The following is a 15,574-nucleotide window of genomic DNA, read 5'->3' on the forward strand; positions in this document are numbered from 1 at the left end:
TTCCTCTGACACATAGGCCTGTCGTCAAGTGAGATGTATTGCCTGATAATAGATGTACTCCCTTTGACACGGTCTGAAGATGAAATCAAGTCGTAGCAGCGACGTAACTGTATGTCACGAAACAACATATTCTCTACAAAGCCTTTATGACTTTGACCCTACCATCAGCCACAATTTCAATCTTCAAATTCATACTACACGTCTGGTGTTGTTGAATAGAAAATATTTATAGTATTATCGTATCCTTAATATTAATAAATATTATTACACATTTCTGACAAAAATACGCTAGACAGGAAATTCATATAAACAGATTTCCGCAAAAGAACCGCATGATAATAGTGAACTAGAATTCCGTTCTGAAATATGATTATTTATTACAATATTTTAATCTAAATTCCATTGCCTTTGTCCGTCGACATGACATCTTGAAAGACGGCAGGTGGTGAATTTAATACGTCACGGAAGAAACATCCCTTAAGTAGTGTTCCAGAAGAATGGAGCCATTCTTTGGTCTCAGTCGTAAATGCTGGTTTTGGAGGTCAGCGGGCCGGAAATACCAATGCTAGGGAGCAAGAGCATAGCTATACTTTTTTATAAGTCTATTAGGTAAAAGCTGCCCTCATAACGCGTCATGAACGCGTATGAAGTATATTGTGGCGAAACTTCCTACATTATTAGAAAATCGTTTTCAACGTTTTTCTAAACTACAGGCTACTCAAAGATAGTGAAATCATGGTACGGCGGGAATGGGAATTTGAACAATGACAGTTTGAATAGAAGTCTTCAGGGAAACCGTGCCCCAAACGGCTACGAACAAACAAAGAAATCTACTGGCACTCTTAATACGAAATATAAACATTTTATGAAATTAACTTGTATACTCTAAATGGTATTGTCACTAGTCTATTATTAATGAGGAATTAACTAATTTATATTCATATCGTTGCATCTCACAAAATTGTCGCTATAGCCATTTCTTTAGCGGTGATCAATTTTAGAGGGAGGTAGGCCCTAATTCTTAGAATAAAATATTTGTTGTTGTTGAAATATATCATTAACTACCCAACATAAAAGAATGTAAGGGTGGTTATAGGCAAGATATTCTGTTCAGGAAGGAAAACTCTTGAAAAAGTTCAACTGCCTTTGAATGTCTGTCAATTCATGGAACTCTGTGATGCGTAACGGATATGCAACCTGTAACAGTCTGTCGATACAAGCTAAAAAAGCGTAATTGTATACTAGGGAGGTTGGAAGTAATACCCATTCAGCTTACATGGACTCTTTTTCACAGATGAGCAAGATATTTTGAAAGTTGTGTGCCCTTTACCTAGACAAAGAAGGCTAATATAATTCTAAATTTTTCCTTTCCCTAGAATGGGCAATTTGGTAAAAGTCTTTATTCTAAAGGAAGTTGGTTAAAAGTTGTTGTTAAAAATGGTTAAGTCCTTTCGTTCCATAAGTTACTGAGCTATGCTGAGAAAAAATATGTTTTTTTTTGTCTTGTTAAATAAGTATGTATATTTGTATTAAACTGAAATTTAATATTACTGTGTATTAAATTGTTGATTACTTTGTACATGAAAATAGCAGCACCTAATTTGATAATTGATTCAACTGGTAGAACGAAAGAAAATTGATATAGATATTTAACTGGAGTCAAACAATGAAAACCCAATAAATTTCTTGAAGCTCTATTTTGAATAATTTGTAAAGGTTTCAAAGCAGTTTTCTTATTATGTCCCAAAATAAATGACATATACATTAAATGAGAATGGATAAAAGCATAATATACATTCAAGAGACAAGATATAGGCAAGATCTTTTAAGCCTTTTCAAAATACCAGGCATTGGAGCAATTTTCTGACAGACAGCCAAAATATGCTTCTAACTGGAGTCAAATAATGAAAACCCAATACATTTCTTAAAGCTCTATTTTGAATAATTTGTGAAGGTCTCAAAGCATTTTTCTTATTATGTCCCAAATAAATGACATATACATTAAATAAGAATGGATAAAAGCATAATATACCTTCAAGAGATAAGATATAGGCAAAGATCTTTTAAGTCTTTTTCAAAATACCAGACATTGGAGCAATTTTCTCACAGACAGCCAAAATATGCTTATACCATGTTAAATGTTCATCAACAGTCAAACCTAAAAATTAACTGATGCAACATTTTGCATTACAGAATCATTAAACTTTAATTCTTTCGGAATAATATAATAAAATGAAGGTTTAGTGAAAATCGTATACACAGGGTTTTTTTTTCAAATTAAAAGAAAGCCTATTTGGGTTTAATCAGTTTTCAAGAGTAATAATGTCTGCCTCAAACTTTTAAAACAGTTCTTCAATGGATTTGGTAATATAAAATACACTATGTGATCTGCAAAAAGAGTGACAGTTCCATGTAAATGAAGACATTTTATGTCATTGACATAAATTAGAAAGAGAAAAGGTCCCAAAATTTATCCTTGCTGCACACCGCATGATAATAAGAGTATCACGTTCCAGGTTATTCACTGAGACATATCGATACCGTTCACTTAAATAACTCCGAAACTACTGTATTAATAATTTGTAAAACGATGGTCAGGGTCGCAGTAAATTCTCCCTGCCACTTACAGATTGGATAGCTTCTAGACTTATAAATACAAATTAATGAATATGAAGTAGTAAAGGACATTCAAAGCATTGTTATTAATGTTTATAACATGTGAAGTGCGTTTGGGAACGTTGTACCCTGAAAGATATCGTACACCAGACCACAGACAAGCGCTGGATGCGCACGGAGGATGTTACAAGAGCCACGCGTGTAACTACGGCCCTGGGCAATGTTCCGCACTGCAGACTAATTTCCTGGAACGAAATTCTTCAGAAACTCACATTTTCTTTCTTGTGCAGTCGACCATTTTTTATTAACAACGCGAGTATTGGGAAGAACACGAATCTTTATGTTCTGAATCAACTCTCAATAATTGTTATTATCTAGACGATTTCCCACTTTCATTTTTTTTAAAACCTATACCTCTACGAAAAAAAAAAAAAAATATATATATATATATATATATATATATAGGCCTACTGTTTTTTGTTTTCATTTCTAAGCGTGAGACCACAGATTGCTGGCTGGCGGAAATAAACGCAAAGCGCTATCCGATGCGTGTTTATGAGATGCATCATGTGCCTTGTTTTCATAAGAGAAGGAACTTTGTCTTGGTTAGAGTTACAGTCTCTTCTTTCATCTCGCCAAGAAATTGTATAATTCTTTATGCTCGACCATGCCGAAATGTAGTAATTATACACCTGGTAGCAGTCCTTTAATGCATGTCATTAAAGTACATGTTTTCAGCCAATGACAACTCAGCATACAGGTGTTCAGCCAATGACAAGTCAACTTTGTACCGTTATAAAACCGCAAGTATCGATTATTCTCGGATATGCAATCGAAAGAGAATTAGCGAAAAGTCACGGAGCCTGGAAATCCAATACTGTCGCAGAAGGCTATGTTCTGTTACTATAATAATTAGCGTTAATTGTAAATAATATTCAAATAAATTCAATTTGTCATCTCGTTTTTCAACGTCGAATTCAATAATCAAGGTTATATCAAGTTTAACGGGATTACATCAAGGTCAATGGCATTATTGTTCCTCGGAAAAAAATCAATACTTTCGCGTCTGCGCACATCTCACAATTCACGATCTAGAACAAGGTCATTTCCGATCTTGTCAGATTACAAATAAAATGTATACATCTTAATAATTTAAAGTTAAAAACATGGTCGAGCATAAAAAGTCGTTGAAACTTGCCTATAATGGTAATTAAGATGCTCGTATGAATATTATGAAACTCGCTTGCGCTCGTTTCATAAATATCCATACTTGCGTCTCAATTACTATCATTATAGGCTCGTTGCATAATGTACTATTATATTCCACATCTTAAAGCTTCTGTGCTAATATGAGATCTATGGAATACAATAAATTAAATGAAACATAAAAAAATGTAATCATAATTATATTTATTGTCATTAATCAATAGGCTATAAACTGAAATAGTCATTGTCAAAAACGATACATAGTTACAGTAAATAAAATTAACGTAACATACAGTAAGATACAAACATTATAAAGGCATTTCATTTGTTTATTATGCTAAAAATTAATAAACGGAAGCAGTTAGCACAAGAAGAAAATTCAACAAACGCTGCAAGAAGAATCGAAATATACAATTCTGTTGTATTTTCTTCAGTTGAAAATCTTTTTTCGTACCTGATAAAATTTAAAGAGGATGTCGTACAAAAATTATTGTCAATATGATTATATTGAACTTAAAGTTCTTTCCAAATTTGTTTTTCTTTTTATAATGATTTATGTATTTTGGGATACGATAATCTTCCACATATTTCTTTAATTTATTGTTATTTTTATGTAATGCTTATTTATCATAGTTATCCTATTTTTATGAGTATCTGTTTTATTGATTAATTGTTTATACAGTGAATTCCGCTTAATAGGACCAAGTAGGGACCATGCATTTTGGTCCATGCGGCTGGTCCTCTTAACCGGAATTAGATAGGTCGTACATATATTGACGTGTACTGTATTTGTCCCTCTAAGCTTGGACCTAATATGTAGCTTTATTGAACCAAAATTCATGATACCAACGTGCCTTATTAAGCGGAATGCACTGTATTGTATTCTTTTCTGATATATCTATCCTATATATTATTTTCTTGCCACACTTCGTTACCTCAAAGCTTCATATATAAGCAGTTTAATTTTAGACGATTTTTTTTAATGTATTTTTCTTAATCTCTGTAGGAAATAATCTTAATACGCCTACTATCATCGGCCAAGAAGTGTCCTTCAAGACACTTTTCTGTGTCTGTTTCAACATCTTTCCAGTTAACTTAAGAATAACTTCTCTCCAGTTAAAAGCGTATTATTGAAGAAAAAACATGAAAATAAAAATGCCTGTTATTGGAGAAAAATTCGTTCTAGTACCGGGAATCGAACCCAGGATCTCTCAGCTTTGCGCGCTGAGCGCTCTTTCCAACTGAGCTATGCCGAGACCCGATTTGTGGCCCCGGCCGAACTCTCCTCCTCTGTATCATCACGGCGAGGCCTCATATATATATATATATATATATATATATATATATATCGCCGTTGTTCCTGCAATAACTCCTATGTGCAAAATACACAATTTTTCAGTAGGAGGAAAAAAACACATTTATTCATCCTATGGCAGCCGTACATAGGGGACTGTGAATTCTTACATTTTCGAAAGAAAGAAATATAATTACATATAGGAGATTTTATTATTTGCTGTATCATTATTTAAGTTATTTAATAGAGCAAAAATCTGAAAATCGATAAATATGTCACATAGGAGTTATTGCAGGAACAACGACGATATAAATATAAATAAATATATGAAAATAAAAGTTTATTAAGCTTATCGGATTCAACTCCTTGTCATTTGTCGGTCTCGGGTGAAATTTTTGTGGCTTTTTCTTCTCTTCAATTGAATTTTCAAACAGAGTTTGATATAAGTCCGATGAGTATTGTTTTAATTATGCAAAGTATTCAATTTCTAGAATACATATTTATATAGTAGGCCTATGACTTAAAATTTATGGTCTTCATTCGAAATGTGAGGAGAATATTTCTTTTAATGTTAGTTATTCCTACTTTCTATCAACTTATTGTAAAGAAACGTTATGTTCTTCATTTTTACATACCAAGAGCCAGCATGAACCGGTCCAATGACTTAGGACTCAGCCTTGGCTGGAATGACGTGTCTTAAACAACTTTTTTGAGTGCTTGGAGTGCTGAAAACATATATATTTCAGCGATAATTTACTAATAAATTTTTTACACGATTGCAGTACTTCGTTATACTTCGTTCAATAAAAAAAAAAACAAAAGAAAACCTGGCTTGAAAGTTCAATAGTGCTCATAATTACAGAACACAATTCAGCAGATAGTTGTGCTCGACTTTTAACCAGACGTAACCCGAAACCACTTTCTATGATATAGCTTAAAACAGTTTTATTTCAACTAGTCATTATCAGCAATCATAGAGCAGTAATTACACTAATAATGTTACATGTAATTCCCCTAAAAAAGTAAATACGATATAACGTATCCGCTCAGAAAATATCAAATGGATATGCCATTAACATGAAAGTTCATGAAATCTGGGTCAAGTATGAAAAGAATGAACCGCCGAAACCTGTATCGGGGATTATACATCAAACATGACTATAAATACGTTGTATTATACTCAATCCTCTGCTATTAAGGTTTTTTGTTTTGTGATACTTTTACCTTGATAAGAACTGCTTTCATTTTTACGCACTTTTCAAAGCGGAGAAACATACGTATATAATTTCCGTCATACTAGGATTACAAAACATAGTTAATATTAAGTCACTTATCAATTATCTCACTATGATAGCGTATCTACTGCAACTTGTGAAATGTATATAAAAAGGTTAGTGGACTTCAGATTGTGTACAGGTGGCGCCAGTACACTTTTGAGCACTTCAGAGCTTGTTTACTTTTAGTCTAGATTTGAATACTTCTTCATTTTGTGCACATAAGAAAAAATAATCCTTATCTTAGATTTTATTACATTTCGTTTCTTGATGCTGAAATTAAAAGCCGATTTATGAATAATTAATGTTAAAACATAAGTTATTTGTGGAGAGACTACCTTAAAGAGACAGAGATTTTAATGGATATAAAACTCTGAATTTTCTGTTGTCTTACAAAATTTTAGACTATACGGTTTGAAGAAGAATTTGCGATTATCGTCCATGTTTTGAGAGTTAATATCTCCAACTTTTCGTCATTGCTTAAATTTTTCATCATCAGGGTCGCATTGCCCAACATATGAAAGATCGTCTAATTTGAGTTTATTATACCTGGTTTTCCCAAGTAAATGGTTTTTAATTTTGTACATTTATATAAATTCAGTCCTTTAAATAGAACGAAATGGAGATTTTGATTTAAAGTAAGGTAGGGTAAATCAGGGTCTGTTGGACAGTCGGGCATGTTGGACACTTTGTACTTTAACGTGTTACTCGCCTCTTGTGGGCACCACATTCTGCTAGAAGTCAATGACTGAAGTAGCCCCACTCGCGGCTACTTCCGTCATGGACTTCTAGCAGAATGTGGTGCTCACAAGTGGCGAGGTAACACGTTAAAGTACAAAGTGTCCAACATGCCCGACTGTCCAACAGACCCTAATTTACCCTATTCATATTTATAACCATTTTCTTAATCAAATTATTTCTCGACTTTGGATGTTGATTATACATTTTTAAGTCAACTGTCCGAAGACAGGTCTGAAACCTCACAAGTGAAACCAACAAGGTACCAGTTATGAGGCAACTAAGCCAAAAGATAATAGGGCTGTATGGCCAGTGATTGGAGAATACAAGGCAATAAATACATTTATTATTTTGTGAGGTGGTAGTATTCATCAAAACAAAAAGTCTTCCAATAGACGAGGGTAATAAAATTAATGTCTATGAGTGATGGGTACTTATTCATCCACATCATAGGACATAGATGTTCAGTGTGATTTTCATTAAAAAGAAAAGAGCATTCAGTATTCTGAGAGGTGGTAGTAACCATCAAAACAATACAAGAAGGTCTAATAAATATGTGTCGTAAAATTAATATCTATCGAGATATGAGTACTTGTTCATCAACATCATGTGCACGGAAACTAGAGAATTGACTGACACATGCACGGGGTCAGACTTGACTAATACATGCACGGAGACAAGAGACTTGACTGTCACGTGCACGGAGACAAATAGACTTGACTGTCACATGCACGGAGACAAATAGACTTGACTGTCACATGCACGGAGACAAATAGACTTGACTGTCACATGCACGGAGACAAATAGACTTGACTGTCACATGCACGGAGACAAATAGACTTGACTGTCACGTGCACGGAGACAAATAGACTTGACTGTCACATGCACGGAGACAAATAGACTTGACTGTCACATGCACGGAGACAAATAGACTTGGCTGTCACATGCACGGAGACAAATAGACTTGGCTGTCACATGCACGGAGACAAATAGACTTGACTGTCACATGCACGGAGACAAATAGACTTGACTATCACGTGCACGGAGACAAATAGACTTGACTATCACATGCACGGAGACAAATAGACTTGACTGTCACATGCACGGAGACAAATAGACTTGACTGTCACATGCACGGAGACAAATAGACTTGACTGTCACATGCACGGAAACTAGAGACTTGACTGACACATGCACGGGGTCAGACTTGACTAATACATGCACGGAGACAAGAGACTTGTCTGTCACATGCATGGAGACTAGAGAGACTTGGCTGACACATTCACGGAGACTAGAGACTTGGCTGACACATTCACGGAGACAAGAGACTTGACTGACACATTCACGGAGACAAGAGACTTGGCTGACACATTCACGGAGACAAGAGACTTGGCTGACACATTCACGGAGACAAGAGACTTGACTGACACATTCACGGAGACAAGAGACTTGGCTGACACATTCACGAAGACAAGAGACTTGGCTGACACATTCACGGAGACTAGAGATTTGACTGACACATTCACGGAGACAAGAGACTTGGCTGACACATTCACGGAGACTAGAGATTTGACTGACACATTCACGGAGACAAGAGACTTGGCTGACACATTCTCGGAGACAAGAGACTTGGCTGACACATTCTCGGAGACAAGAGACTTGGCTGACACATTCTCGGAGACAAGAGACGTGGCTGACATATTCACGGAGACTAGAGACTTAGCTGACACATTCACGGAGACTAGAGATTTGACTGACACATTTACGGAGACAAGAGACGTGACAGATAGGTAGGGGGTCAAGAGATCAACTAACATACACAGATAAGAGAATGACTGACATAGGCACAGAGTCAGGCACAAAGAGCAGGTACAATATATAGTGAGCGGTAGGAAATACTTGATGGGTATGAGACGGTGAGTAATATTGAGTGGTGTGTGAATGGGTAAATAGGTAGGTATTTCAATTTTTCAAACCGTGAAGGCTCTAGCAACAGCAGTGTATTACCTTGAGTGGAAGTGGAGACATGCCCGAGCCCAGTTTTTGTTGTGTCAGGCGCGATGAAGGAGCTTCGTTTGGGACATTAACCCTAAGCGACAATTCTGGGTGCATGCACCGTGTGTACAGTAATTGCAGTCCACTTTTGCTGACCGGCTGCTTGGAGACACGAGTGTGTGGTGTTCCGGTCCGTTACGTCTGCAAGGCGAGTTGCTTCCTGCCTTTTGCAGGCCAAATACAAATTTGTAATAAGATTCCGTATTAAATATTCCTCCCTTTTCTGTTGTTATATGAATCGCACACTGCTTGCTACATCTGTTGTAAGAGAAGTCAAGTCAGAGGCGAACTATTTCCATGCCGGATAAAATTGCAGATTCTAGGAATGTTCCGGTGTGGTGGATACGTTAAATTTGACCGAGGTTATTGCATTGTGCGTTTTCATATTCGGCCTTAACTCTTCCATTGTTTACGTTTGCTGCCCACAACGTAGAAAGAGAATGGTGGGTATATCGTCGATCCTTGCTGTGGCTGTGTGGTCATTCATACGTTATGGGTTGGGGTCCCGGTGGGGCCTGAAATTTTATTATTGAAAAATCCATAGTGACAATTGTTGCGGACTGCGTCGTATTTGGCTTTTAAGGAATCCACAGGTTCATTGCCACCCTCACATAAGCCCGCCATCGGTCCCTATCCTGTGCAAGATTAATCCAGTCTCTATCATTATATCCCACCTCCCTCAAATCTTACTTCACAATAATAATAATCAAGATTTCATCGTAGAATGAACGTATGCCAATTATGCCGTTTGAAATGTGTTTGTAACATAGTTCATCGCATCACAATTTATTACTGGTATATATTACATAATAATAATAATAATAATAATAATAATAATAATAATAATAATAATAATAATAATAATAATAATAATTTCATTCCGTGTGGTACATTTGATTGTAATAGTCCACACCTGTGGAGTAACGGTCAGCGCGTCTGGCCGCGAAACCAGGTGGCCCGGGTTCGATTCCCGGTCGGGGCAAGTTACCTGGTTGAGGTTTTTTCCGGGGTTTTCCCTCAACCCAATATGAGCAAATGCTGGGTAACTTTCGGTGCTGGACCCCGGGCTCATTTCACTGGCATTCTCACCTTCATCTCATTCAGACGCTAAATAACCTAAGCTGTTGATAAAGCGTCGTAAAATAACTTACTAAAAAAATTCATTGTAATAGAACGTCGAGAAAAAAAATTATGGAGGGCAGAAGGAAATAACAACTGAAGCCACTGCACACATATTTGAAGTACGAAATGATAAGCGGCCTTAAATTGTTTCTATCGGTCGACATCTCCATTTGTTAACCTATTGGACTTTGACCGCAGGCCTTCAGGGCGTATAGGGGACGGAAAATTCCTAGGTCAAATGGTTTAACTAACTCCATAATAAAACAAATGTATGCACCAACTTGGGGGGACATAGTTTGTATTTGATTATAGAACAGAAAGTGGTTGCATTGGTTTCGAAATGTTAAGTTTATTTTTCATTTAGGATTCAACAAAATTAAATCGATTTTATGCAGTACATGTAATTTTAACAACGCTGTATCAACTACTGGGTTAATTGGCGTCGATGGAATTGGTGATAGCGATATGGTATTTGGCGAGATTAGGCCAATGATTGGCCGTAGATTACCTGACATTTGCCTTACGGTTGGGGAAAACCTCTGAAAAAACCGGGAATAGATCTCACGCCCGAACACAACTCCGGACCAATGGGCAAACGCGCTACCGCCGAGCTACGCAAGTAGCTGTTGTAATTTCTTAACCTTGTAGCAAAACAAATGTGTACCAACTTCCATCAACAGTGGGGACATAGTTTCTGTTTATGAATTGAGGCTTTCCCGGCGTTTGATATAGAATAACTCTTCTCGGGTTCTCAGCCAGGTGAGTTGGAGATTAGCTTCCAAGCTTTCGACGGCTAACTCTGCCATCTTCTTCATGGATGAAGATGGCAGGGCTAGCCGTCGAAAGCTTGGAAGCTATCTCCAACTCACCTGGCTGAGAACCCGAGAAGAGTGATTCTATAGTTTCTGTTTGTTTATATAACAAAGTGGAAGGTTTGGTTGTAAAGATGTTATGATTAATAATTTTAAAATACTTCATTATTAGTCAACAGATTCAAAACATGTTGTAGGCTACAATAGATGTAATGGTTTGACTTCTTCGTAAATAAATGTACCAACTTTTATCAATAATGGACATAGTTTGTATTTGATTTACAATAGAACCTAAAAGCTTGGCTATGAAGATGTTAAGATTAATTAAAAAAAATAACTCTTTATTTTCGTCATCGTTTGTCTGGTGGTTACCACATTCGTCAATCGCGGTTTCAAGTCTGGTCGAGTGCGACGGCCTACCTTGACACTAACTTAACTTTTGTTTTTGAAAATGTTTCATCTTAAGAGAAGGCGAAATCAGGACTTATTTTGGATTTACTTGGACTTAGGCTACTTTATTAATAGGTTCTGTATTCTAGCTACCTACTGGGTGTTCATTTCAAAGTGTGTCATGACGTCACTGTTGTTGGGTCACCGATTTGAAGCGAGTTTCAGCTTAAATGTTAGAGAAGTTGCCTATTATTTAAGGCGTTCTTCAATCTGAACTTGAGAACGTGTACGGTATAACTTGAACGTCGTAGCAACAGATGGCGGTCTGTACGGTCTGTGTGCTACCATAACCTCTTTCGAACTGTGTTTTGCGCCGGCAAGTCGTACGCAGGGTATTTGTTATCATCGGTTGCGTACGGTAACATTCCACAACACAAATCAAATGCTCCGTGTCCATGTTGACCGTCGAAGTTAATGTAAACAAATACGTAAGTAATCGTCTTAACCCTCTCCCCATATCCCGACAGTACGTATTTCCAAACAGTTCACATTCCTGCCACTACTGGCGTTACCGTACGTATCGGCACGTACTCTTCAGAATGAACGCCGTACTTGCTAGCCAACTTCTCTGCCTCTTAGATTATACACCTGAGGTGCGGAAGTGTAGGAAGATTGAATTCTCTAGGCTCATCAGCTAGCCACATGAAGGCATACAGCGAGCCAAGACACATTTTGAACTGAACATCCAGTATAAACTGGAATGAAGTTGCCTCATTCGAAGCATATGTGACGTCACAGCGCAGGTACAAGTACGTTCATATACAAAATAGATTCGCATCTCTGCCCTATTCCTCTAGAAAGTAAAAAACGGGACGCAGTCATAGTGAGTAGTCTTATCGATCACTGCTTTTACTAGTCGTATTACTGAAATAACTACATCTTTGTGTCTGATTGAAGGTTCATTGCAGAAAGTCAAAGTAGCCCTGGTTTATGGTAGCTTATTCAGATATTGTCACTGCCTATAGAAGACTGATTGGGACAAAATAAAGAAATATGTATTCATACCTAGAGTTGCGGTCTTGTAGAATACTGATACGGTAGTTTTGGTAGAATACGAAAATGAAGTGTTCTAATGTAGAAATGGTCATAGAATGGTAGTGTTGGTCAGAAAATATAAGTGATTGGATGTAAACGAATCGAAGAATTTTTAATTGATTAAGCGTTATAAAATCGTATAACAACCAACGAAATGTAGGATACCCAAATAGGACTGTAAGTTGGTTGTGAGTGTTATAATAGGTGTGAAAGGTAATTTACAGGATGAGTTAAAAGTAGCTTTCCCCAAACACTTCCTTACATTTAATTACAGTCAATTTACATTTGACTACACAATCCTTTACAGATTTTGTTAAAAATGAAGGCCCTGTTTCTCGATACATAATTCGCAACGTTTAGACACTGATTTACAGTTGGCAGAACATAACTCACGATTTTCATCGATTTTCACGAATGACTGTTCGATCATCTGTTTACAATTGATGCAGATCCTGCTGTTTCTAAGCAAAAACATCACTTTTCAGGATATCCCACAGCGAAAAACCACATGGCAACAAGTCACATGATCTGGGTGGCCATTCTATTGTGCCACCCGACGGCAAATCCATTCTTGGAATTGCTGGTTCAGTTAGTCCCTCACTCCTACACCAAAATGAAGTAGTGCTCCATCCTGTTGTCATATCAACTGCATATCGGCAAAACGAGGGCTGTTTTAAGACAGGATATCGGAAAGACAGTTGACGCACAACATGGTTGTCAGCCCACCACTGATTAGACCAGCTATTCATTTATTCAAGTTATGATATCTATATATGTGTACAAGTATGAAACCTAAGAACGAATATTGGGGAAAGCGACTTTTGTCCCATATTGTATATCAAATAGGTAGGTATTTCGCTAGAATTCGCGTTACTTCTCTGTAAACAATCATTGACATTTTGCTATCAATAATTGGTGTTTCCTTATTAGAAATAGATTTTTCTTAAAAAAAAAAAAGCGATGTTTCTTAAACTCGTACAGATCCAGAAGTTATCTGAGCGATCGTATATTAAGTTTCTATAGGAGAAAGCATATCATAGCTTAAGGTATATGAATTAATCTTCAATTTAATTTAATTAGAAATGAAATATCAAAGCTCAAGATTTAAATTATTAGAAATTATGCTTTGAGTCGTCACAAAACTGTTCGATTATGCAGTTTTCATTATTAGAGTGGGTTTAATTGTATTTTAGATTTCAGCTATGTAATTTTATTCAATGTTAAAATTAACTTGACTATAATGTTCAATTTATAGTCCAGTTGATTTGCTTTAATTTTTGAAGCAATAACTTAAATATTCAGTTGCCACTGCTTTATCGTAATCGATACACGATATTTGCATTTGACTTACTTCTTGCTGATAGTATTTGTATAGCACATTTCCCACATTTCAGACCTAGAATGCATTCTGATAACTTTTACTTGAATACTGAGGTGCTCCTGCTTGTAGGAATCGTTCACATGTGTACACTCATCTTTTAGATTTGTACGAGTGAAAGTGTTAAATAGTCTCTTTGAAGACAAACTTCCATGCTCAGGACTAGAATCGAACCCGAAACCTCATAAGTTGTAGTTGAGAATGCTGACTTCTAGACCACGAAGGCGTATCTTTCATAACCTGCTTATTATATTGTCATTTTTGATAATATTAATAGATATCATCGCCTGTTGTTTATGCAGCTAACAGAGCTTTAGTGTATCTAAGGTTGCATTGTATTCTGCGGATGCTAATAGGAAAACTACCGCATTGAACAGTGATATTTCGTATTCTGTGGTAGTCCGCCGCAGCTTGCAACTCTTTTCGTACCTTAGAGGAATAAAATTCGAAACCAAGATGGGCTGTTTCCACATTCGTTAAGTTTCGCCTTAACCGTTAAATACGTCATGGTCTGCGAATGGGTTACACCCTTATCTAAATAATTCCCATTGATATGCAAGTGAAATGGCATCCAGTTTTTCGTACTTGGCTGGAGCACGCCTATGAATTCCAGTACATTAGCACCTTGGCCGTGAAGTGACTGGTGCGGCCAGCTAATTAAGTAATTCATACATGGAATCGGAACTAAAAGGTCACTTTCCTTGACCTCGGAAACTCGAAATAATACTGCATGTCAAGGAAGGAGAGTAAGTACAGGTTAAATTCCCGTCCAATAATTTGTACGCCTCTTTCACTTGAGATTAGAAAATGCGGAGACATAAAAAAAGACCAGTTTTATTAACGGTGCCGTGGAGGGTGTGTCTGGAGCGCCACGTGGTCACATGACCTTCCGGTACCGGTCACTTGTCGGCTCACCGGTCGAGGACAGGCCGACCCGGCGTGCGTGGTACAGGGGACACCGCTACTCAGTTCCAGACTACCAATTTATTAGTCCATCGACTCCGACCTCCGTACCCTGTACTGACATAAGCTGTTGTGTTTGAAAGCCATCAAAATAACTTACTAGTTTAATCTAAAAACTAGAACTAAAATAGTAAGTTAATATGCGTTACAAGAGCGGTATGTTGAAGTTTTCATGTTCGAGGAAAAGTTTGAAAAAGCGAAACGTAGTTGAGCTTTTTTAATTTCCGAGAATTGAAAGAAATCATACCGCTCGTTTATCGTACATTATTTTGTGCGAAGATCGTTTATTACATACCTGAAAGAGGAATTTCTAATTAGTTGCAATGGAATCTCCATCTTGGTTTCTCTTCAATGACGGCAAATTTGCAAAACAGAAATATCGATCTTCAACATTGTTGCTTTAAAATGTTTTCTGTGTTTACTATACTCCAGCAGGCCGTGATATACGTCTGTCTTTTTTTCCCCCAGTCTAAGGAATCTTGTTGATTTTTTCACGGCTTCCTTAATGTTACTTGCATCACGAATGCAGTAACTTTAGTGGAGTTGTAGAGTTTACTTAATTTTTGCAAATATTTAAAAACAATAATTAACAGTGCAATTTAGGTGAGATTGCAGTGGTAATTTTCCAATT

This window comes from Periplaneta americana, chromosome 4, assembly GCF_040183065.1.
Source record: "Periplaneta americana isolate PAMFEO1 chromosome 4, P.americana_PAMFEO1_priV1, whole genome shotgun sequence".
In the NCBI taxonomy this organism is placed as follows: Eukaryota; Metazoa; Arthropoda; class Insecta; order Blattodea; family Blattidae; genus Periplaneta; species Periplaneta americana.